Raw genomic sequence first — 25,531 nt, 5'->3', positions numbered from 1 at the left:
CAAAAGCAGCTGCAGCAGTATGTCAACAGGGAACGGCCAGAAATTCAAGCCAGATTCAGAAGAGGAAGTAGAAGCAGGGATATCATTGCTGATGTCAGATGGATCTTGGCTGAAAGCAGAGAATACCAGAAAGATGTTTACCTGTGTTTTATTGACTATGCAAAGGCACTGGACTGTGTGGATTATAAAAAATTATGGATAACATTGAGAAGACTGGGAATTCCAGAACACTTAATTGTGCTCATAAGGAACCTTTACATAGATCAAGAGGCAGTCATTTGAACAGAACAAGGGGGAACTGTGTGGTTTAAAGTCAGGAAAGGTATGTGTCAGGGTTGTATCCTTTCACCATACCTACTTAGTCTGTATGCTGAGCAAATAATCCATGAAGCTAGACTGTATGAAGAAGAAGGGGGCATCAGGATTGGAGGAAGACTCATTAACAATCTGAGTTATGCAGATGACACAATCTTGCTTGTTGAAAGTGAAGAGGACTTGAAGCACTGATGAAGATCGGGATGAATTACACCTCAACATAAAGAAAACAAAAATCGTCACTACTGGACCAATAAGCCACGTCATGATAAATGGAGAAAAGATTGAAGTTGTCAAGGATTTCAGTTTACTTGGATCCACAATCAACAGCCATGGAAGCAGCAGTCAAGAAACCAAAAGATGCGTTGCATTGGGCAAATCTGCTGCCAGAGATCTCCTTAAAGTGTTGAAAAGCAAAGACGTCACCTTGAAGACTAAGGTGTGCCTGATCCAAGCCATGGTGTTTTCAATCACATCATATGCATGTGAAAGCTGGGCAATGAATAAGGAAGACTGAAGAATTGATGCCTTTGAACTGTGGTGTTGGACAATAATATTGAATATACCATGGACTGCCAAAAGAATGAACAAATCTGTCTTGGAAGAAGTATAACCAGAATGCTCCTTGGAAGCAAGGATGGCGAGACTTCTTTGGAGATGTTATCATACTTGGGAAATGTTATCAGGAGGGATCAGTTCCTGGAGAAGGACATCATGCTTGGTAATGTAGAGGGTCAGTGAAAGAGAGGAAGACTCTCAAAGAGATGGATTGACACAGTGGGTGCAACAATGGACTTAAGCATAGCAACCACTGTGAGGATGGCACGCAGGATCGGGCAGTGTTTTGTCCTGTTGTACGTAGGGTCGCTATGAGTCAGAACCGACTCCACAGCACCTAACAACAACATGATGTGCAAGGCTTTTGGTGTATGATGTGTGACACACAAGGATGAATAAACTCTTAATGTTGCTACATACAAAGGCAATGACTAACGTCTTTATATACATTTAAAAAAGATTTATTATGGTATATATGTATATAACAAAACATTTTCCAATTAAAAAATTTTTACCTGGATAATTCAGTGGCTTTGGCTACGGTTATTGTGTTGTGCAACCATCATCACTATCTGTCTCCAAATTATTTCACTGCCATTAAAATGAACTCAATGACCCCTAAGCAATGACTCCCCTTTTTTTTCTCCCTCTCAGCCCTGGTAATCACTAATAAACTTTGGTCTCTATACAATTGCCTATTTCATATAAGTGGGATCATACAGTATTTGTCCTTTTGTAACTGACTTGTTTCACGCAGCATAATGCTTTAAAGGTTCATCCATGTTGTAGCATGTATTAGACTTCATTGGCAGAGTAACATTCCATTGTATATACACATTTTTTAAATCCATTCTTCTGTTAATAGACATACATACATCACTTTATCCTTTAAAAATATTTCTCATTATATTGATAACTTTGATTTGCTATATAACTAACATCAGCTGACCCATTCTAGCAGGAAAAAATACGAATTTTATAATCGGAAGGACCTGGGTTAAAAGTCTCCTTCTGCATTAACCAATGTATATGACCTTGTTGGTATTATATAATATCACAGAACCTCAGGTCCTTCATCTATTAAATAGTAATAATAATAATACTTTTCTTAAGGGTAATACGAGAATTAAATAGTTATGTGCATAAAAAGGAGCCCTGGTGGCACAATGGTTAAACACTCTGCTGTTAACCAAAAGATTGGTGATTCAAACCCACCAGCACCTCCTCAAGAGAAAAGACCTGGCGATCTGCTCCCATAAAGATTACAGCCTAGGTACCCTATGGGGCAGCTCTCCTCTGTCCTATAGGGTTGCTATGAGTAGGAATCTATTCAATGGAACCCAACAATGACAGCAAGTGCATAAAGTTATAGCAAATGAATATTAGTTTCCCTTCTGGAAATAAGACATTTGGGGTCTTGTTAATTTTAGTTTTTGAGAATTATCAATTTTATAAGATGACTGTCAAGTCTGGGTTATGAAATAATGAAAAATGATTTGAAAACTATGTAGTCATGCTCTGGTTTCAAATGCAAGCTCCATGAAGACAAGGGCCTTATTTGGTTTGTTCAGCAGTGACTAGGACAATGAATGAAAGTGATCATAATTCATCTTCCATAACTTCAGGCTATGGAAGGATGTTGTCATGACCTAAACATTGTGACTCTTAGATTAAAAACATGCAGCATTATTTGGTATGTTCATTTCAAGTTTTGTTTTCCTCAGGTTTACCAAGCTCATGTTTAAAAATTATTATGGTTCACAGAGGTCAAAAGCAAACCAAACCCCTTGCCGTTGAGTCAATTCCAACCCTATAGGGCAGAGTGACCCTATAGGACAGAGTGGAACTGCTCCATAGGGTTTCCAAGGAACAGCTGGCAGATTCGAACTGTTGACCTTTTGGTTAGCAGCCGAAAGTTAAGAAAAAAGTATTAGATTAAAAAAATCTTCAGAGTCAATATTACAGTAGTTCTGTAAACTCTAGACTGCACCTATCTAGAAAATTAAATTTTATTAAATAATAAAAAATAAACCATGTACACCCGAAACCTTTTGGCAGAAAGTCTTTTGCTTCAAGTGTAATTAGATACTAAACTTATTTATTACTTTTTTTATTACTTTTAGTACGTTTAGTCATAACTCAGTCATCTGATTGAATGAATAAATGAATCTCTTTAAAAATATACTATGAAAATCAGTCAACATAATCCACTACATAAATAAAAGGAAAAAAAAAGTCACATGATCATCTCAGTCGACACAGAAAAGGCATTCAACAAAGTCCAACACCCATTCCTGATTAAAACAAAACAAAAACTCTCAATGAAATAGGTATAGAAGGGAAATTTCTCAACATAGTAAAGGGCATCTATTCAAAACCAACAGCCAACATCATTCTTAATGGAGAAAGGCTGAAAACATACCCCTTGAGAACAGGAACAAGACAAGGATGCCCTTTATCAGCACTCTTATTTAACATTGTGCTAAAAGTCCTAGCTAGAGCAATAAGGCAAGAGAAAGAAATAAAAGGGATCCAAATTGGTAATGAAGAAGTTAAACTCCCTATTTGCGGATGATATGATACTATACATAAAAAAAAAAAAAAAATAGAAAACCCAAAATACTCCACAAGAAAACTACTGGAACTAATAGATTCAGCACACCAACAGGATACAAGATAAACATACAAAAATCAGTTGAATTCCTATATACCAATAAAGAGAACAATGAAGAGGAAATCAGGAAAACAATACCATTTATAATAGACCCTAAACAAACAAAGAAACAAACAAAAACTCAGGAATAAATCTAACCAGGGTGTAAAAGACCTATACAAAGAAAACTACAAAATACTACTGCAAGAAACCAAAAGATATCCACATAAATGGAAAAACAAACCATGCTCATGGATAGGTAGACTCAACATTGTGAAAATGACAACTCTACTCAAAGCAAGTTAAAATACAATGCAATCCCAATCCAAATACCAACAGAATTCTTTAACGAGATGGAAAAACTAACCATTAACTTTATTGAAAGGGAAGAAGCCTCAGATAAGTTAAGTGCTATTGAAGAAGAAGAATAAAGTAGGAGGACTGGCACTACCTGACCTCAGAAGCTACTATACAGCTATGGTAGTCAAAACAGCCTGGTACTGGTACGATGACCAGTAGAACACAATTGAGAACCCAGATGTAAATCCATTCACCTACATACATACGTGAAAGATGTGATAAAATTTATGTGTTAACTCTTTATACATAAAAGATGTTTTACACTCTACAAAATACAATATTGTTAAGACAGTCTTTTTGTTGTAACTATTGTTATTCCTATCGAGATTTGATAGGGCTAATAAGTGACGCCCTTAACCCAAAGGGATCCCCGGTGGCACTTTGGTTAAGAGCTATGGCGGGCTACGGATGCTAACCAAAATGTTGGCAGCTTGAATCTATCAGCCACTCCTTGGAACCCCTATGAGGCAGTTCTTCTCTGTCCTATAGGATCACTATGAGTTGGAATCAACTTTACAGCAATGGGTTTGGTTTTTTGGTTTTAACCCAAAGGTCAGAACCAACTGAGAAGTAAACCCATGTTGTCTCTGAAGGCAGGCAGGTTCCAAAGCCAAAGGCAAGAGAAACAGAATGAGCTACTTACGTTCTCAAACTCAGAAAAGATGCTTCTCCTCCCTGCAAAGGAACAGGGTGGTGGGTGGGAGTGGAGAAGAGTGAGAAATAAGCTAGGTATTTTAATCCAATGAAAGAACTCTCCGCCTAGGAGGAAATACCAGGAATGGCGGGGAGGGGGTAAGCATTCTCTCCAACAATTCCCATTTTAAAGATGGGAAAACTGAGCCTAATAGAAGTAGAATCACTAGCCTGAAGTATTCAAAGTAAATTAAACCAGATTGTATAATTTAGGTTCATTGCATCAGAGAGCTCTTGTTAATTTAGTCCATGATATAATATCCTGGGGTCATAGTAAAATTAAGAACTAGATGCATAAATGTCAGAGCTCAGTATCATAAATTTGCCCCTTTATATTTGTTCTGTGATGAGGTGGTGAACTCATTAAAATATAAGCATTGTGTATATTTCTGCCTAGTGACCATTCATACAGAATATAAATCTGAACTAAATGTCAAATTTGTAATGTAAGCAGCTTACATTAGACACATATTTAATGGAGACACTGTAAAGAGATTCAGTAATGCTCATGCTAAAGTGAGGGGGTTACTAGGGAGGTATTGAATATATTATAGCGTGTAGACGATTGGAAAAAACTTATTGAAAGAGGCGACCTGAAGGCGCAATTTTTTTTTTTTTTATATTTCAGATAAAATAGCAATGTTCATATTGACAAGTTTAATTCTTAACTGCACAAAATAAATTTAGCCATTTAAGTATTTTTAAAGTTACTCCTGCCAAAAAATGGAGGGGGCTTTTCTTTTCCACCACCACACACTATGGTTTCCCGAGTTCTGTTTTTTGGAGAACTTTCAGTTGATGAGTAAACTGCTTTGGGGATATTACAGAATTTCTTTCCCCAAGTGAAAACTAATCTGAACAAATTATATATTGGGTAGATTTCTCTGCAGATTCTTTTCTTCAGAACCTAAATGCAATATCATACGGTATAATTTTTACCTATTTTCCCCATAATAAAACTGTCCTGAAAAATATGACAGGCATGTTCTGTGATTTTACATTTAATAGAATTATTGTTTTACCTCGAACAAGATAATTTTTCTATTATGTATCAAAATGAACAACTCAGCATGGGACACTTTCAGTATTTACTGACTCATAGGCATTTGAACTAGGGCCCAGCTTCTATCTTCTCCGTATCCATCTCCTCTGGAAGTGGATGGAATGATTTAATATAAGTTTGATGTAGGGCGAATTAACCCGTTATAAATGTTTATAATTTAGGTTAAGTCACTGTCTAGTGTGGAAAAAGAAATTCTGTAATGATAGGGACCCTACATACTCAATTCAAAATTTGATATTTTTTCACCCTTAAATAACATGTACTTAATTGTTATAAGGCAGCTATTCTGTTTTCAGTAACCACATTTAGGGATAGAGTCTTAGGACTGATGAGATAGTCCAGGTGAAATGGCTGTAGAAAGAGGCAATGTGATCTCGGAAAACTCATTTACACATCAAAATCTATTTAGGTAACTGGAAGTTTAGAAAAATGCTGAGTTCCTCAAACTGATAATGCTTCTGTAAGTCAAGTACTCTTCTCTCAGCCAAGAGCAAGCAGTTTACTCATGAAGGTTGAAAGTGCCTTATGCTAAACCTTTCTCCTAAGATTTGAGCTGCTTAAGAAACCAATACTCACAAAACCAGTGTGGTCTTGCTACACTTTTACTACCTTCTGGCTAAACCCCTGTATACTCATTCATCAACTGTCTTCCTTTTCTGTATTATTCCTGGCACTCAGTGAGACTGTTGAAGTCTACTGAACTTTCATATTCTCAAATAAGAATTTAGGGTTATAAAGTGTACATAAACATTTTGTAAAATCTTTTTGTCCTTTAATATGTTTGAAGAGATAGGACTTATATACCAGAATTTTGCATAAAAGGATAAATATTATGAATCAATCTTCTTTTTAAAGTCAAATGACAGAAAATTCAAGCACTGTACAATGTTTTAAAATCTAATGAGAACAATTTGTTGGGCTATCAGTATTGACAATGTAAAAAATTTAAAATATTGGAGATTGGACTATGAAAATCTTAGCTGTCTCCCATTTTACAATAAGTTATCAGTCTGTCAGAACCATTTCCTGTATACCAGAAAATTATCTGGCATAAACCAGTCTGGTCAGTAAAGCAGGTCACAGTGACATTTGCATTAACGCTTTTAGACTTCTGCTTTTCCAAGAATAGAAGTGTATGTCTAACAGTTCCAGCGTTCTCCAAATCCTTAAACTCAACATAGTAGCCACAGAGCGTAAGCAAATCCCGGCTGTTCTCCAACAGATAAGCAATAGCACAGCTACGTTATTTTCAAAAACACTGTCTGGATATTCTTGCCTTTATCATCAAATGCTTACTGGCCACAGGGTTAGTGGCCTCACTGGCTGACATTAAATGCATTTATTGTATCACAAGTCCATCAAAGCTTCCTTTTAGGTACTTTTTAACATGTTCAGAAAAAAACACCTGCTTCAGGTTTATTTAAGGGTAGTGACCTATGGAACATCAGCTCACTTTTAAGATTAGACATTTACTGACAAAAAAGGGTCAGAGAAAAAAGTAAATCACAACAAACCTCTTCAGGTCAGTTAAAGACCATATCTCTAGCTAGGATCTTAAAAAACAAAACAAAACTCATGAGCCTACACTCTAAAAATTAATGTCACTGGTAACAATCGGTAGCAGGAAAAATGAACCTACTAACAACCAGCCCACTCATTAGCAAAAAGCAATTTAACTGAAATACTGAGACCAAAATATATAGCACTGCCTACCCAAACTGCCCCGCCCACCCTCTGCTACCAACAGGGAGAGGAAACAATTGCTTCAAAGAACAAAATAAGCTTAGTATTTCTCACAAGCATAACAATGGTCCAATTCTGGAGACAGTGCTAAGAAGGACTAAAGGTGGAGTGAAGGCAATGTCTAGGAGTTAGTATCCCACACACACACAAAAAAATCCCTCAGTCTTTAAAAACCCGAAGTACCACAAACACTGAACTTGTCTGTGAATTAGAGAACAAGATATTGCTGATCCTTCTTTTTGTCTTTTGAAATACACAATATTTTGTAAGCTCTGCCCTTCAATGTGAAAGCAGAATATTAAAAAAATCAGCTAAAAATCCAAAATTATTTAATACTCAAAATTTTGTGATCATATATCTTAACTGTGAAACTGAACATATCAATACCTTTTCCTTCCTTCAGTCAAACCATCTTACAAAAATAAGAAAATGAAAACAATCCAAACATGATTTTTAAGGTCCTTGAAAGTATTAAAACTTTTAGAGGAAAGGGAAAGAAATTGACAGGACTAAGGAGGAGGGGAAAGCCTTAAAAGGAAGAGGGGGAAATCAATGAGCCTGTCTTTTATTTGGCGACAAGCAAGCTCAGTAAAGTTCATTTGTGATTTGTTCAGTTGTCTATGTTTTGCACATCCGCATTCTGGCCAGAAGGGCTTTGAGGTTTTTCTGCAGCTCTAAGCCTCTGTGGCCTCTATTCTCTTATAGTATTTTTGTCTCAATAATCTGAAAGCCAGACTTCCTGTAGAATTCCATTGCTGACTCAGTGCTGACCTGGACGTGTAGATAGGTGTTGTCAAAAGTACCATCATTTCCACATATGTTTATGACAATGATTTAACATTTTAGTTCCTATTTTTAGCCTTCGGTAAGGTGCCAGGCATCCTAGGTCATGATGTAAAAGTCTCTTCGGTTTCTGTGAACGATCCACCCTACAGCGTACGGCACCTAGTGCAATATCTTGAAATACGCAAGTTTTGCTAGCTCACCAGCCTCCAGGACATTCTTGTAGAACTTGTCATTGTAGCAGAGTGGAAAGGTGACCTGGTTTAATCTCTTCAACTGTTTAAAATTGGATGATGTCACATCTCCTAGCTCGATCCGGGTGCCTTTGATCTTCCCCGCCTGCTGAGCTACTCAAGCCTCCTAGCAGGCCTCCTCGCCTGGGGCAGGAAGCTGAGCGGGAGACGGAGGCGGCGAGACGCGAGCGCCGCCCTGTGTTTCCTGCCACCACTTTGGGACGCTGGGTTTCCACAGATGCATCTGGGGCGTTCGGCTCCCGCCCGCGCTGAAGGTGTAATTTGAAGGAGAGAACCATTTGTGGTATTACAGAGGGAGGGAAGTTGATCTCAGAGTTTGTATGGTACATTTTAGAGCTAATTCGACTGGACAGCTTACAAAACACACACACACACACACACACACACACACACACACACACACTCTCTCTCTCTCTCCCCTCTCCCCCCCAAACCCCAAGAGGAATAACTATGTCTTTCTGTTCCACTAGGGGGCCTTTAGGGCCACAGCAAAAAAAAAAAAAAAAAGCAATAGTCATGCTGAATGAAGTCTGCACCCTACTGCTCTCTGGGACAAGGAAATGTTTAACACCATAATATAATTTTGTAATTTCTTATCCATAATTTGGGGGTAGGTGGAGGACATCTCTAAAAATCTGCATAGTGTATGCTTGGCTTTAATCACACATATAAAATATTAACAATACCTACTTGGTTTCAAGCCCAGTTACTAATTTTAGGACCCACATCTTTGGTGAAATTCAATTTCCTCATTTGTAAGTGTTGTGGAAGCAGTGAATAAGACATGTGGAATCACTTTGTGATTTATGACACATAATTGATTTCAGTTCTGAATTTTGGCTCTTTAAGTTTAAAAAAAATTTTTTTTGTTGTTGTTGAGAATATACACAGCAAAACATACACGAATCCAACTGTTTCTACGTGTACAATTCAGGGACATTGATTACATTCCTCGAGTTGTACAGCCATTCTCACCCTCATTTTCTGAGTTGTTCTTCCCTCATTAACATAAACTCACTGCCCTCTAAAGTTTCTATCTAATCTTTCAAGTTGCCATTGTCCTCTGACCCCATATAGATAACTCTTAAAAGAACATAATGCTCAAGTCAGACCTTCTTTACTAGTTAAGCTAAACTACCCTTTGGTTTTAAGAAGACTTCAGGGGATATTTTTGGTTTAAGGCTTAAAGATTACCTCCTGGAAACTTTTAAAAAAATTCATCCAGGCTCCATGGCTCCAGAAATTGTGGAATCCATGAGAATTTGAAATTCTGTTCTATATTTTCTCCCTTTCGATGGGGATTCTTCTATAGAATCTTTAATTAAAATATAAGGCTCTCTTTATTATGATTTAGCGTTACTTCGGGGCTAACACTGTACTAGTCACAGATAGGAAAACACTGAATATTTCCTACCTTCCAGGAGTTCCAAGAGGGGAAAGAACAGCTGTTAGGTGCTTAGCAACTATTCCATCCTTGGATGTTTTCTTTTTAACATAGTTTAAAGTATTAGTCACCTGAGCTCAATAAATATTTCTCCACTGACTAACATATGACAGGCAGATCAGGTAGTTGGATGGAGCACTTTTATTCACACAATGTAGCATGTGATCTTATACATAGAAATTGGCAAAATGTACAAAGAGTAACCTAACTGGCTTTCAGCAGCCAGCTGTGCCAGTGAGTTTTGGTTTATTATCTTTTCTATGCCTGCTATGACTTGCTTATATAATCTCATGCATAACATCTAATATCTTACCAAGAGCTTAACACTATGGCTTTGAATACAATTATGTTACCATCTGATTAAGAAATGCTTTTCTAATGCGATACTTTTCATAAACCTCAAAACATTCAGAGAATTCTAAAGTCTTCCATTTGCCTCATCATTTCTCATAGCACTAGTGCAACAGGTTGGCTGCCTAAGTATTATGGAGTACTTTGACTGTTTAGCTTTCTAACACTACAAATGTGGTGAAACAGTAGCAAAGCAAAGATTACTCACAAAGTGCAAAGGTTCAACATCTGCCCACAAAAACAAAGACTGAGTCATCTTATTAGTTAGCTCTTAAAAGCAAAATAGAACCGGATAACAGTAGGATACCGGTTGATCTATGAGATAAAAAAAAGTTACTTTGAATTGCACACTATTTTGAAAAGATAAATATTGATGTCAACCTGCTAATGACAAAGTGAATGTAAGGTGGATGGGGCCAGCTGGCAGGCCTTGTCTGGGCAGAGACCCTGCGCTGGGTTGGTTTTTGTAGGCCTTGTGACTGTATTACTGATCATGGATTGTGGGGGCAAATGACAGCATGCTGTGACATTCCTGAGTCAGTTCTCATCCAAAATGGGCAAACATAAAATATAAGATGCCTGGGCACCAGCCCACTGTGAGTGGATGCTTAGGACGAGGTAGGTTGACACAGGCCTAAAAATAATTTTTTGAGCCAAAGAGGAAATAACTGAAACAACTTTATGAAGGAGGGGGAGAGTAGGAATAGGGTAGTTTGTTATGAGCAGCAACTAAGAATGAACGCCTAATTTGACTATATGGCACTTTGGATCAGTAAAGACAGTCTACACACATTTATAAATTTATGTAGCACTAGCTCATACATGCACATTGTGAAAAACTTAGAAGAATTCAAAGGCGATATAGTGAACAGTTAGTCTCCACCCCTTTCCATGTCTCCCAGCCACCCAATTTCCCTCTGCAAGGTGACTGCCATTGCCTCCTCCTCCTCCTCTCTTCTTCTTTTTGTTCTATTGCTGATTAATCCCTGTAAACTCAAGTTCAGAAACTTTCAAGATTTTATTTTCTTATCTGGTTAAATTTCACCTTATTTACCTGTGTTTCAAAGCCTCAATGCTTTGTTTATTTTTCTCTATTTAATCTCCTTTTCCAGTTCTCCTTAACAAGCTTCCTGTGTCTTGTCCCTAGATAAACTTGTTTCTAACTTCCTAGACATCATTCATGTTCTTTGCTCTCCTCTGTTGTTGGTGTTAGGGACCATCGAGTCTATTCCGATTCATAGTGACCCAATGTGGCAGAGTAGAACTGCCCCATAGAGTTTTCTTGGCTGCTATCTTTATGGAGGCAGATCACCAGGTCTTTCTCCTGTGGAGCCCCTGGGTGAGTTCCAACTGCCAGACTTTTAGTTAGCAGTTGAGCCCTTAATTGTTGCACCACCAGGGCTCCTTTTACTTTCCTCTAGTCTCTCTGTATTCTCTGCTTCTTTGAGCCTGAGGTTGGTCTCCTAGATCATTACTTCAACCTGGGCCAATTTTTCAGGCATCTACAAAGGTGGTTGTGGAAGTTACTGTTTTCGGTATTCCAAAATAAGGCCTAAGTATGTTAAGTAAAATTATTAAATTAAGTTATTTGTGCTGGAGTTATATAAATTAAAAAAAAAAAGGCAAAGTGATGGTTAGTTCAAATTTATCAGACATAATCAGAAGTTAAACATTTCTTTGGTTATTGAAAAAAATTTTTTTGATTTTCAAAACAGGATCCCAGGAGAAAAAGAATAACAGTAGTCTGTGGTGGTGAAAAGTTGTAAATCACTAAGTATGCACACGTTTAGTACTTAATTATTTGTAGTGAAGTTGTGAGGGCATGATCTTTGAAGTCAGGCAGACCTGGGTTTGCCACTTCGTATGACTTTGGAAAATTTGTATTAGCTTTTGATGACTTGGTTTCCCATCGAGGAGATGAGTCAAGGCCAAGTAAACCACTCAGCACAGCACCTGCAGTATAGTATATGCTCAATAAATGTCATGTGTTATTATTATTGTTATGATATTTTATTTGCTGTTTTTTGTGATTGTTCTTGTACTAGGCATAATAGCGCCTTCCTCCCTCAAAGACACCTATGTCCTAATTGCTAGAACCTGTGAATATGTTCCTTACATGGCAAAAGGGACTTTGCAGGTGTGATTAAGTTAAGAATCTTAAAATAGGGAGATAGCCTAGGTATCTGAGTGAGTCCAGTGTAATCACCAGTTAACCAAAGCAATTGCCGTCAAGCTGATTCTGACTTATGGTGACCCCAGGTATGTCAGAGTACAACTGTGTTCTATATGGTTTTCAATGACTGGTTTATCAGAAGTAGCTTGCAAGGCTTTTTTTCCCAAGTACTGCTTGGTGGACTTAACCCTCCAACTTTTTGGTTAGCAGCTGAATGTGTTAACCTTTTGCCGCTTAGGGACTTAAGAGTCTCTAAAATATAGAAAATGGAGACAGAAGAGTCAAAAAAAGAGGTGTGTCAACAGAGTCAGTGTCAGAGTCAGGGTGATTTGATATTAGGAGGAATTAACCTGCCACTGAAAGCTTTGACCATGGAGGAAGGGGCCTTGAGCCAAGGAATGTAGACGACTTCCAGAAGGTGGAAAAGACAAAGAAAGATTCTTCTTTGGAGCCTCCGGAAAAGGAACACGGCCCTGCTGATGTCTTGATTTTAGCTCAGTGAGACCCATTTTGAACTTCTGACCTCCAATACTGTAAGATAATCAACTTGTGTTGTTTTTAAGCCACTGTATGCAAATTTGTTATAGCAGCAGTAGGAAACTAATATACCTCCCTAGCTGGATTCTTTTATGAAGACCAATTCTGTGTAACTCATAGTACCCAGCACAGTTTTGGGTGCAAACAGAGATTAATAGGTGCTAGATTAAAAAAAAAAAAAAAAAAAATTTTTTTTTTTTTTTTTTTTTTTAGATTTACAGGGGGTTCCTGCAGAGAGCCACAACAACTTGTAACATGCCCTTTTCTAGTAGAGAGAGGAAACGAGTTAACCACAAGTCAGTGGAGAAAAGGAAACTGGAGTTAACCAAAAGCCAGAACTCTTCTGAAAAGGATATCTACTACAACGTAAGTTAAAAATACTGGGAAATTCCTCATCTCACTGCCAAGGACAAAACTGGTGTTAAATCCGTCTACAGCTCAGTCAGGGCTTTCCCCTCATTGTGCCTTCTCCAGTAATTACAGACAGTTTACCAGGTCAATAATGTTAACTCTCACGTATTGAACACATAGTATGTGCCAGACAGTGTACAGAATGCTCTACATACATTATCTTATTTAATCCTCACAAAATTGCTATGGTTGTCAAGATGAAATGTAGCACATTGTTTTTTAAACTTCAAGTCATGACTCAAAGGATCTTGAAGTCAGTTTGATGGAGCATAATCATAATAAAATAGAATTAAAAAAATCAGTATGTTGCATGAAGAGTAGGTAAATTTCCTAAAACTTTGGTTTCAATTATATATACATATATATGTTTCAGTTATACATACATACATACATATTGGGTTGTGTTTTAAAATATATTTCTTATTATGGGTCATGGTAAAAATATTTCTTATAGTGGTGTTATGGATTGAATTGTGTCTCCCAAAAATATGTGTTATAAATTTTTAAACCCTGTGCATGTGGTTATAATCCCATTTGAGAATAGAACCTTTTTTCTTATGTTAATAAGACTATATCAGTGTAGGGTATGTTTTAAGCCAATTGCCTTTGAAACATAAAAAAGCAAATTAGGCACAGAGAAGGAAGTACAAAAAGATGGGAAGATACCAGTCACGTGAAGATCACCAAGGAACTGAGGAACAGAAGCTGAAGGGACAAGGATATTTCCCCAGAGCCAACAGAGAGAGAAAACTTTCCCCTAGAGCCAGCACCCTAAATTCAGACCTCTAGCCTCCTAAACTGTGAGAAAATAAATCTCTATTTGTTAAAGCCACCCACTTGTGATATTTCTGTTACTGTAGCACTGAGAAACTAAGACAAATAGGTTATAGTAAAAACATCGGAAAAACACAAATGAAGAGGTAGATAACGGGTTCTATGAATAGAGTTCCAAAAAAAAAAAAAGAAAAAACAACCCAAACCATGCCTCCTTTTTTCATTGTGCATTCAGCAGTGATTATTACATGAGCATTCAGCTTATTGGACAACGAGTATCCCATGAGTATTCAGCTTATTGGACAGATGCTTTTCACTCCTAGATGTCGGAGAGCAGTGGGAAGCACATGATCTTTAAAACTTTGAAAACATAACATAGCTCTTTAATAAAATAAGAGTGCATTTAAAATTAGAAGTTCTAATTATAAGAATGTGGGGGTTCGGGGTACCCAATCAATGATATCATTCTTCCCCTCCTGAACTTGGAGCCAAGTGAGAGATGGACTCAGTAGTCAGCAGAGAGAGACCAAATGCTGGCTGTAGTCCTGATAAGTACTGTATTGGAGGGTATGGCCCACAAGTGCAGTCACAGGGAACCTGTAAGACAGACTTCAAGTCTGAATTAGACAGAAATACTGGCTGAGTCACTGGCACAGCTGGACATCTTTCAGCCTCTCTGGCAGGATCAGGTCCCTCATCACAAGGCAGAGGGAAGACAGATTTATTAATTTATTCAAGCACTATTTATTTCTTTAGCACCCAGCATATACTAGGCATTGTTCTAGGTGCTGGAGCTTCAGCAGTGAACATGAGAGAAAAATTTCGTTCTCTCTTGTGGTTTTATGTTCTTGTATTTATGGGGTGGGTGGTGGGAGGACCAAGAAAATAATGAGATACATGTGTCCTGCTGACAGACCAGCTCTGAAAAAGGTTGAGAAAGAACTGAGACTTGTCTTGGTTCCTTGTCCCAACTTGGATATCAGATAATTCCTGTGGGAGAGTGGGAAAGAGAAGGCAAGATGCCAGGAATATGAGTATAATCTCTTTAAGGAAGCACCCACCATTCATCTGTTTGTTGTACGGTGGTGGCTTGCATGTTGCTATGATGCTGGAAGCTATGCCACTAGTATTTCAAATACCAACTTGGCATGGCATATGGACAGGTTTCAGCAGAGCTTCCTAAAACAGGTTAGGAAGAAAAGCCTGGTGATCTACTTCTGAAAATTATCCAACGAAACCTTAGGGATCACAACAGAACTTTGTCTGACTTGCTTGTTTTGGACATGTCACCAGTAGGAATCAGTCTCTGGAGGAGGATATCATATTTGGGTCAGTGAGGGAAAGGGAGACCCTCAGTGAGATGGATTGGCACAGTGGGGCTCAAACGCACTGACAATCATAAGGATGGCGCAGGACCAGTCAGCTACTCCTTCTCTTGTACATAAGGTCGTCATGAGTCAGAGTTGTTTGGTTGGCAGCCAGCTATCTACCCACCCACCCACCCACCCTTCCTTCCTTCCTCCCTCCCTCCCTCCATCTACCTACCTACCTATCTATCTACCTATCTATCTACCTGTCTATCTACCTGTCTATCTACCTGTCTATCTATCTACCTATCTACCTACCTACCTACCTCCCTCCCTCCCTCCCTACCTCCCTCCCTCCCTACCTACCTACCTACCTCCCTACCTACCTACCTACCTACCTACCTACCTACCTACCTACCTACCTACCTACCTACCTACCTATCTATCTATCTATCTATCTATCTATCTATCTATCTATCTATCTATCTATCTATCTATCTATCTATCTATCTATCTATCTATCTCCCTCTCTATTTACGTAAGGAAGCGTGAGACAGGAGAATGGAGGTTTCTGTCTTATAAAAACTAATATATGCACACAAGAATAAAAAAGATACTGATAATATATGCACACAAGAATAAAAAAGATACTGATACTCCTAAGTATCCTTCCTTCCACTCTCCATCAGATAACCGTTTTTAACATTTTGTTATTTATCTGTATCTTTTTTGATGAACATAAAACCTACAGAGTATGCATATGTAACCATTTAAAATATTTGGTAGGTATAAACATGGAAATTTAAAGTGGAAAAAAGATAAAACAAATAAATGAACAGATTTTCTAGGTGCCCTTTCTTGGTAAATACAACTGCCGTAGATTAATTTCCTTATTTTTTTTCCTAATCTCAGAAAAACTAACACATATTTTCTTGCATCTGTTGTGCTTCTCAAAAAATCTTGAGTCTTTGCCTTGTTCATCAGATATTAAGTACCCACTATTTAAATCTACTCAATGGCAAGGGTTTGGTTTGGTTTTAGATTTACCAGATAGGTCCCTGGATGGCACAAAGAGTTTGCACTCAACTACTAACTTGAAGGTTGATGGTTCAAATCCACCCAGAGGCACCATAGCAGGAAGACCTGGTGATCTGATTTCATAAAGGTTAAAGCTGAGATAACCCTATGGAGCACAGCTCTACTTTGTGACACACATGAGGTCCCCATGAGTCAGAAGCAACTCAATGGATTGGTCGGATTTTAATTTTTTTTTTTTAAGTTAAAGATTAAGCTCAAGATTTAAGTCCTATCTGTGCTTCCAGGAAAACTGATCTCAGCTGTACTGCTGAGAACCCTTCAGCGCTCTCCCCTGATGTGTGCACTGATTGAGAGTCCTTTTCTCTGGGCATGGCATCTTCACATCTCTCTGCTCCAATCCTACTAATTACCTGGTCCTTCTCTTGAAGGAGAGCATGCCTTAAAGCTCTCTGAGAAGTCATCATATCACGTCTTCTATGCCTAATCTTGTGTGATCTCTTTTCTTACTCTCCTAGGCAGAAAGATGGTGGAAAGCTCTCATGTCACTTTCTCTTTTGATCAGGAAGGAGTTATATATTGGAATTATGGTGTTAGGTTACCATTTACAGTTAAATTGTTTAAATTGGGTGCCTTAGTTAGCTAGTACTGCTGTAACAGAAATACTACCAGTGAATGGCTTTACCAAAGAGAAATTTATTCTCTCACAGTATAGGAGGCTAGAAGTCCAAATTCAGGGCACCAGCTACAGGGGAAGGCTTTCTCTCTCTGTTGGCTCTGGGGAAAGGTCCTTGTCATCAATCTTCCCTTAGTCTTTGCACAGGAACCCAGGGTCCAAAAAATGCGCTCTGCTCCCTGCACTGCTTTCTTGGTGGTATGAGGTCCCCTGTGTCTTTCCGCTTGCTCTTTCTTTTTCTTAAAAGAGATCAGCTCAAGACACAATCCAATCTTGTAGAATGAGTCCAGCCTCATTAACATAGCTGCCAATAATCCTGACTCATCAACATCGTAGAGACAGAATTTACAACATATAGGAAAATCACATAAAATAACAAAATGGTGGACAATCACACAATACTGGGAATCATGGCCTAGCCAAATTGATATTTTTGGGGGACTCAATTCAGCCCATGACATTGGGTAAAAGGTTATTTTTCATAGAACGAGTAAGAATTACTCTTTAATTAACTAAGTCTCAAAATGTCCAAACTTCTGATATAATCTGTTCTGTAAGTGTAGTGATTTATTCAAACTTTTTGTCTTTTTTTTTTGTACTGTCAAATGTGGGCTTTGTTTTGAGAGAAAAACTCAGTTTTACTTGTGGCAAATTAAGGCAGGGTTGTAAGGAATTGAATGATGTCTTTACAGTAAGGACTAATGAAGATTAGAATGGGAGGTCTTCACAAACACCTGACTGGAAGATGGATTGTGATCTAGCCAGTGTGGTTCAGCTGCAGTCACACATCAGAACTTAATGTACATTCTTTGGCTTCTTGGACTGGGCAGAGGCAGAAACAGGGAAACAATAGAGGCCAAATGAAACTTTCCAGCATGACTGGTTTGTTTACATGGAGCCCTTTGGAATGTAGACCAAGAATATGTCCTCTTCTCTTCCTGAAGACTCTTGTCCCTTCTCAAAGATTCTTTCTTCTGCAGGTTCTGTCTCCATTTTGTTACAAAGTTTTCTACTCCAGCCCCATTCCATTCTGCTGCCTGACATTTTTGAAACTTAGATTTTTGTCTTGTATGGCTTTCATTCTTTTCTTTCATTTTGGTACCTCCTTTTTTTTTTTTGTAGTACAGTTTTTCCCATTTCTATCAAAGATGACTTTATAGATTTCTCAATCAGTAAAATAAATATTGTCTCTGCTTGTTTATTGATTGCTTGATTGACTGGATTTGGTGGAAATGATATATGTATGAAGGAACCTGGTGGTACAATGATTCAGTGATCGGCTGCTAATTGAAAGAAAGGTTGGCAGTTCAAACTCACCCAGAGAGGCTCCACGGAAGAAAGACCTAGCAATCTTCCGTAAAGATTATAGCCAAGAAAACCCTATGAGGCAGTTCTACGCCATCACATGGAGTTGCTGTGATTTGGAATGGACTCGATAGCACACAATAACAAAAACATATGTGTATGTACCATTACAAGTACAAGGTTTTTAATTACTTCTGTTTTGGTTAAATGTGTTCAGTGCCAATATGCAGCACATACTCATGAGGATATCAGTGAGAGCAATTTTACTTAGACCACAGTTCTTTCATGAGTTTACTGAGAGTTTTCAAATCTGTTAAGTGCGACTGAAAATGTGGCACTCAGACTAGCAGCACTGGCATTATCTGGGAGCTTGTTAGACCTGCAGAATCTCAAGCCCCAGACAGACCTATTCATTCAAGATTACCAGGTAATTGACATGCACAACAAAGTTTGAAAAGCACTATTTTAGAGAACATTCAGAGACCTATGACTTTTCCTGCTCAAGGGTTATAAATGGGGTCTTGAGTTTCATAACTAAATAATCCTAATTTAGTACTTTAGACTACAGGTTATCTTGGCGGCTTCGAAGAGTAAAATACAGTGACTGATATAGTGGTTAAGAGCTCAGCTGCTAACCAAGAGATTGACAGTTTGAATCCACCAGCTACACCTTGCAAACCCTATGGGGTAGTTCTACTCTGTTATATAGGGTCCCTATGAGTAGGGATTGACTTGATGGGAACAGGTGTTTTTTTAAAAATATATATATATACATACAAGGAAGAATAGAACTTGTTAAGTATTTGGAACAATTGTTTTGAGAGGAGGCATGAATATTTCTATATTGTTCTCAATTAAGGGTACCTGTTTTGCTCTACAAGTTTGCAAAAACAATATATTTTCTTAGTCTTCATTTGAACGTCTGGCCAGTTGGAGAAGCTAAACTTGTATAACCAGTTTAATCTTAACAATCATGTTCAGAAAATAATATGTAGAGTTCCGCCTAGTTCCTTTTCTACATAAGTCTTCCCATGATCTAGGTAGTGCTACAGACTTAAGGAAGCTGGTAGGCGTCCAGAATTCTCCGTGTGCCTTTGTGAATCACTTTACCTGATCCAACTTGTAGCTTCATATGATGGCTTTTAATATTGAGGGATATCTGAGGATGAAAAAATTAAAGTAACTCTGAGCTTATTAAATTCTTGGTTGCCGTCTTTTAGGAAGGTTTACTTTCCTGGTACAACATGTTTTTCGTCACTGGTTTTTATTTTATTTTTGGCTAAAGTTTTAAGTCTTTTATTCATAAAAAATAAGATGTAGTTCTTTAGATATGCTGCTTTGTAATTAGGAAGCATAATAAATAGTTATCCTCCAATTGTTATTCTCCAGGCACATTCCCACTCATGAGTAAAGGACAAAATTCAGACCAGGATTCAGGTGATTCAGGCTTTATTTTCAAGTAACTTGACTGAATGTTATGGTTTGAATGATTACGGAGATACTTTGCTCTTTTTGAAAGAAGATCGTTCACAAATAAGATTAAGTGCAAAACTCAGAGAGTGCCAAAACTGCATAGACTTTGTACCAACCTTAAAAAACTTTCATTCAGAACCAAAACCATGGAGCCCCTTATAAGAAAATCTACAGACTTGCTTATTCTCATGACTGGCAGTGGGCTTGTTACCGGAATAAGGTTCTTGCCTCTCACTGGTCAAGAGTGAGCAGGTAAGGCACATAGAGTTTTCTACATGAGCAAAGCTTTTTTGAAGAGGCTTTTAAGCGGAGATGAGGAGGGCCTTAAAGCAATGCTTACTTCCATCTCACAGAACAAAAGATGGGCCTGGGTTTTTAAAAGTTCTTGGGTGGGAAAAGATTCATGTTTATTCATAGGCACAGGCGAGGATATGTTAACCACGGTGTGCTCGGCAGCTTTCTAAGATGGCACTTTTTCAGGAGGCCTCTGGGATTTGTAGAAGGACTTATTATGGGGTGTTGCACATCCAGAGTCTCTTACTCCCCAGGTTCGATTCCCTGGCTGCCGCTGCAGCGCTTACTGCACTTGGTGGAAGGTCACACAGCGGTCACAGGTGGGTGTTCTGTGCGTGTCCCTGGGACTGGTTTTCTCCAGCTGCTTCTGAAAGGCAACTTTAAAGAAGCTTGCGGGCTATTTTCTGATACCCTGCCCCATTGTTCTGGGGGAATGGCTTTGTTTCTGCACCCTGGACCATTTCCTGTTACTTTGTTTGCAGATTTGGAGGCCCCTCTGTTCCCTGTCTTAGAGTGAGAATCTGTGTGGGAAGGGATATAACTGGACCTTTCACCAGGGCTTCTGCCCTGTGTCTCTGGATGATCTGACCAGTCACTGTTGCCACTATCGCATTGGCCCCAGGGAACTTGTCTATATCTCCATCTTCAGCAGTCAGGCCTAGCTGTGAGCACACACCCCTTCTCTGAATCCCCTGCAGCATAGCTGAGACCATGTTGTAGAGTTTACCAGGGTCAAAGGATAACAACAGGGAATTACAATACAATGAGTTATAAATAGCTGATCACTACATGTGGCTTGCTCTTCAGAGGCACAGTTTTCATCCCCACTTCACAGGAGTACCAGGAAAAACCAGGAAGAGGAGAGCAATTTGAGAATGTTCCTCCATTTCAGTCTTCCCAGACAGTTCCTTCTGTTTTTAGCTCTTTACTTTCCTCCCACCTAGGAGGAGGTAGTTCTCTGATGATTGAACAGTTGCTTCTTCAAAGCCTTCAATGAAGAGGCTTATCTGATATTGGGGAAGAGCATGATAAACATTGTTGTTGTTAGGTGCCTTCGATTAGGTTCCGACTCATAGCAACCCTATGTACAACAGAACAGAACACTGCCCAGACCTGTGCCATCTTCACAATCTTTGCTATGCTTGGGCCCATTGTTGAAGTCACTGTGTCAATCCATCTCCTTGAGGGTCTTCCTCTTTTTCATTGATCCTCTACTTTACGAGCCATGATGACCTTCTCCAGGAACTGGTCCCTCCTGGTAACATGGCCAATGTATGTGAGACGATGTCTCGCTATCCTTGCTCCTAAGAAGCCTTCCAAAACAGGTTTGTTCATTCTTCTGGCAGTCCATGGTATATTCAATATTTCTTTGCCAACACTGTAATTCACATATGTCAATTCTTATTCAATCTTTCTTACTCATTATCCAGCTTTCCCATGCATATGAGGCAATTGAAAATACCATGGCTTGGGTCAGGCTCACCTTAGTCCTCAAGGTGACATCTTTGCTTTTCGGCACTTTAAAGAGATCTTTTGCAGCGCATTTGCCCAATGCGACATATTATTTGATTTCTTTACTGCTGCTTCCATGTTCATTGATTATGGATCCCAGTAAAATGAAATCCTTGACAACTTCAATCTGTTCTCCGTTTATCATGATGTTGCTTATTGGTCCAATGGTGAGGATTTTTGTTTTCTTTGTATTGAGGTGTAATCCATACTGAGGTCTATGATCTCTGATCTTCATCGGTAAGTGCCTGAAGTCCTCTTTACGTTCAGCAAGCAAGGCTGTGGTCATCTGCATAACACAGGTTGTTAATGAATCTTCCTCCAACCCTGATGCCCTATTCTTCTTCATATAGTCCGGTTTTTCATATTATTTTCTCAGCATACAGATTGAATAAGTATGGTGAAAGATACAACCCTGATGCACACCTTTCCTGATTTTAAACCACACAATATCCCCTTGTTCTTTTCGAACGACAGCCTCTTGTTTTAGGTACAGGCTCCTCATGAGTACAACTAAGTTTTCTGGAATTCCCGTTCTTTGCAATATTATCCATAATTTGTTGTGATCCACACAGCCGAATATCTTTGCATAGTCAACAAAACACAGATAAACATCTTTCTGATATTCTCTGATTCAGCCAAGATCCATCTGATATCAGCAATGATATTTCTAGTTCCACGTCCTCTTCTGCATCTGGCTTGAATTTCTGGCACTTCCCTGTCGATGTACTGCTGCAACCATTTTTTGAGTTATCTACATCAAAATTTTTCACGAGTGCGATATTAATGGTATTATTGGATAATTTCCATATTCTGTTGGGTCAGTTTTCTTTGGAATGGGCACAAATATTGATCTCTTCCAGTTGATTGGTCAGGTAGCTGTCTTCCAAATTTCCTGGCATAGATGAGTGAGCGCTTCCAGCATTGCATCCATTTGTTGAAATATTTTAATTGTTATTCCATCAATTTCTTGAGCCTTGTTTTTCACCAATGCCTTCAGTGGGGCTTGGACTTTTTCATTCAATACCTTCGATTCTTGATCATATACTACCTCCTGAAATGGTTGAATGTTGACTAATTCTTTTTGTTACAGTGACTCTGTATATTCATTCCATCTTCTTTTGACGTTTCCTGCATCGTTCAAATTTTGCCCATTGAATCCTTCATTATTGCAGCTCTAGGCTCGAATATTTTCTTCAGTTCTTTCAGCACATTTCATTATAATGTTTTATTTTGTCTTCTTGAGCTGCTCTTTGAAATCTTTGGTTCAACTCTTTTACTTCATCATTTCTTCCATTTGTTTTAACTACTCTATGTTCAAGAGCAAGTTTCAGTGTTTCTTTTGACATCCATTTTGGTCTTTTCTTTCTTGTCCTTGTTGTCATCCCACAACTCGTCTGGTCTTGGGTCATTAGTATTCAATGAGTCAAATGTATTCTTGAGATGGTTTCTAAATTCAGGTGGGATATACTCAAGGTCTTACTTTGGCTCTTGTGAACTTGTGCTAATTTTCTTCAGCTTCAACTTGAACTTGCATATGGGTAATTGATCGTCTGTTCTGTAGTTGGCTCCTGGTCTTGTTCTGACTGATGATATTGAGCTTCATCATCATCTCATTTCACAGATGTAGTTAATTTGATTTCTGTGTATTCCACCCGGTGAGATTCATGTGTATAGTTGCTGTTTATGTTGTTGAAAAAGATATTTCCAAAGAATAAGTCCTTGGTCTTGCAAAATTCTATCATTAGATCTCTGGTGTCATACCACTAAGGCCATATTTTCCAACTACTGATTCTTCTTCTTAGTTTCGAACTTTCCCATTTCAAATACCAGTAATTATCAATGTGTCTTGATTGCATGTTTGATCAATTTCAGACTGCAGAAGTTGGTAAAAATCTTCAGTTTCTTTATCTTTGACATTAGTGGTTGGTTCATAAATTCGAATAATAGCTATCTTAACTGGGTTTCCGTGTAGGCATAAAGATATTATTCTGTCACTGACGGTGTTGTACTTCTGGATGGATCTTGAAATGTTCTTTTTGAGAATGAATGTGCTGCCATTCTTGTTCAATTTGTCATTCCTGGCATAGCAGATCATGTGATTGTCCAATTCAAAATGGCCAATACCAGTCCATTTCAGTTTATTAATACCTAAGATATTTATATTCAAGCATTCCATTTCATTTTTGACAGCCTACAATTTTTCTAAGGTCATTCTTTATACATTCCATGATTTGATTATTAATGGATGTTTACAGCTTTTTCTTTTCACTTTGAGTTGTGCAACATCAGCAAATATAGATTCCGAAAGCTTTACTCCATTTATGTCATTAATGTCCATTCTACTTTGAGGAGACAGCTCTTCCCCAGTCATATTTTGAGTTCCTTCCAAGCTGAGGGGCTCATTTTCCAGCATTATGTCTGACAATGTTCAGCCGCTTTTCATAAGATTTTCACTGGCCAATATTTTTAGAAGCAGATCACCAAGTCCTTCTTCCTAGTTTGTCTTAGTCTGGAAGCTAAGACTTGTTCCTGGTTACTATTTTTTAAACAGCTGTATATAGTGTCTGGCTTCATCCTATGATTCAGAGTTTTTTGAGATGTTCCTTTGGCTGAACTCATTTGTGGTTGCTGAGATTCGAGTCCTCTATACTGATATCCTCATCATTTACTCCACAAAGTTTTACCAATCCCTTCCTAAGCATAGACACCTGTTGTGGGCACTATAGGGAAACAAAAGATGACTAGGATTTGGTTCCTGACTTCAGGAAGCTTAGAATCCTGTGATAGGTGGAGATGAGTAAACAGATTCAGCAAAGCAATGCAGACAAAATAAAGCATTATAGTATAGTGCTATGTGAGCTTGAAGCAGTGAGTCTCAATTTTGGCTACATGTCAGGATCACCTGGGAGGACATTTACAAATGTCAATGCTCATGCTCCATCCCAGAGAGATTAAAAAAAAATTTTTTTTTTACGTCACATGAATTATAGAGATAAAATTCCTTGAGACTTTAGAGAGGCTCCTTTCACTGTCTTTCTCAAAGAACACCCTCAGTAGGCTTTAAAAAAAAAAAAAAAAAAGATATTTAAAAAGCAAGTAAACAACTAGACAAACAACAAACACCTAAAAAAAATCTAGAATAATCTGCAAGCCAGTGCTTTCACATGCTAAAATTTCATAATGCAAAAGATTTCTCAGGACATGTGTTTCCTCATGTGGTGGTGTTGTTGGTGGTGCTGGTCTGATAGTAGTTGCAGTGTGCGCTGCCTTTCTCTTTGCTTATTGCCCTCTAGCTTTTATTTGTCTTTTGTCTCCATTGTGAACTAAAGGCACATATGCTGGATAATATAACTCTTTAATTTATGAGTATATTCGTTTATGTATTTTTGTAAGTTAGGTATTATGCGTGCCACCTTCTGGTCATTATTGAGAATGAACCTGAAGTTGGAAAACAGGAAGATCAGTGAGAGCTATTTTAGCCTGGAGCACTGCTTTCCAAAGCCTCATTGTCCATTGACAATATTGCAGCTGCCTTGAACGATTTGCCATCAAGTCGATTCCAACTCATGGCGACCCCATGTGTGTAAGAGCTGCTCCATTGAGATTTCAAGGCTGTGACCTTTCAGAAGTATATCACTGGGCCTTTCTTCCAAGGCACCTCTTGGTGGATTTTAACTGCCAACCTTTTGGTTAGTAGCCGAGCACTTAACTGTTTGCATTACCCAGGGACTCCTGAAACTGCCTGTGGTGCTTGTTAAATACAGATTCCTGGACTATAGCCCACACCTATAGGATCAGAATTTCTGGAGGTGGGTCA

At 38.4% G+C, this 25,531-nt stretch overlaps 1 pseudogene; it reads right to left on the bottom strand.

Annotated features, from left to right (window-relative positions):
- Window positions 1-4,322: 4,322 nt before the first annotated feature.
- Window positions 4,323-20,915, bottom strand: LOC100664541 (N-alpha-acetyltransferase 50-like; annotated as a pseudogene).
- Between the last annotated feature and the right edge of the window lie 4,616 nt (window positions 20,916-25,531).

This window comes from Loxodonta africana, chromosome 14 (genome assembly GCF_030014295.1).
Source record: "Loxodonta africana isolate mLoxAfr1 chromosome 14, mLoxAfr1.hap2, whole genome shotgun sequence".
Lineage (NCBI taxonomy): Eukaryota > Metazoa > Chordata > Mammalia > Proboscidea > Elephantidae > Loxodonta > Loxodonta africana.
The sequence above is the reverse complement of the archived record's forward strand: the minus strand, read 5'-3'. Positions and strand labels throughout refer to the sequence as shown.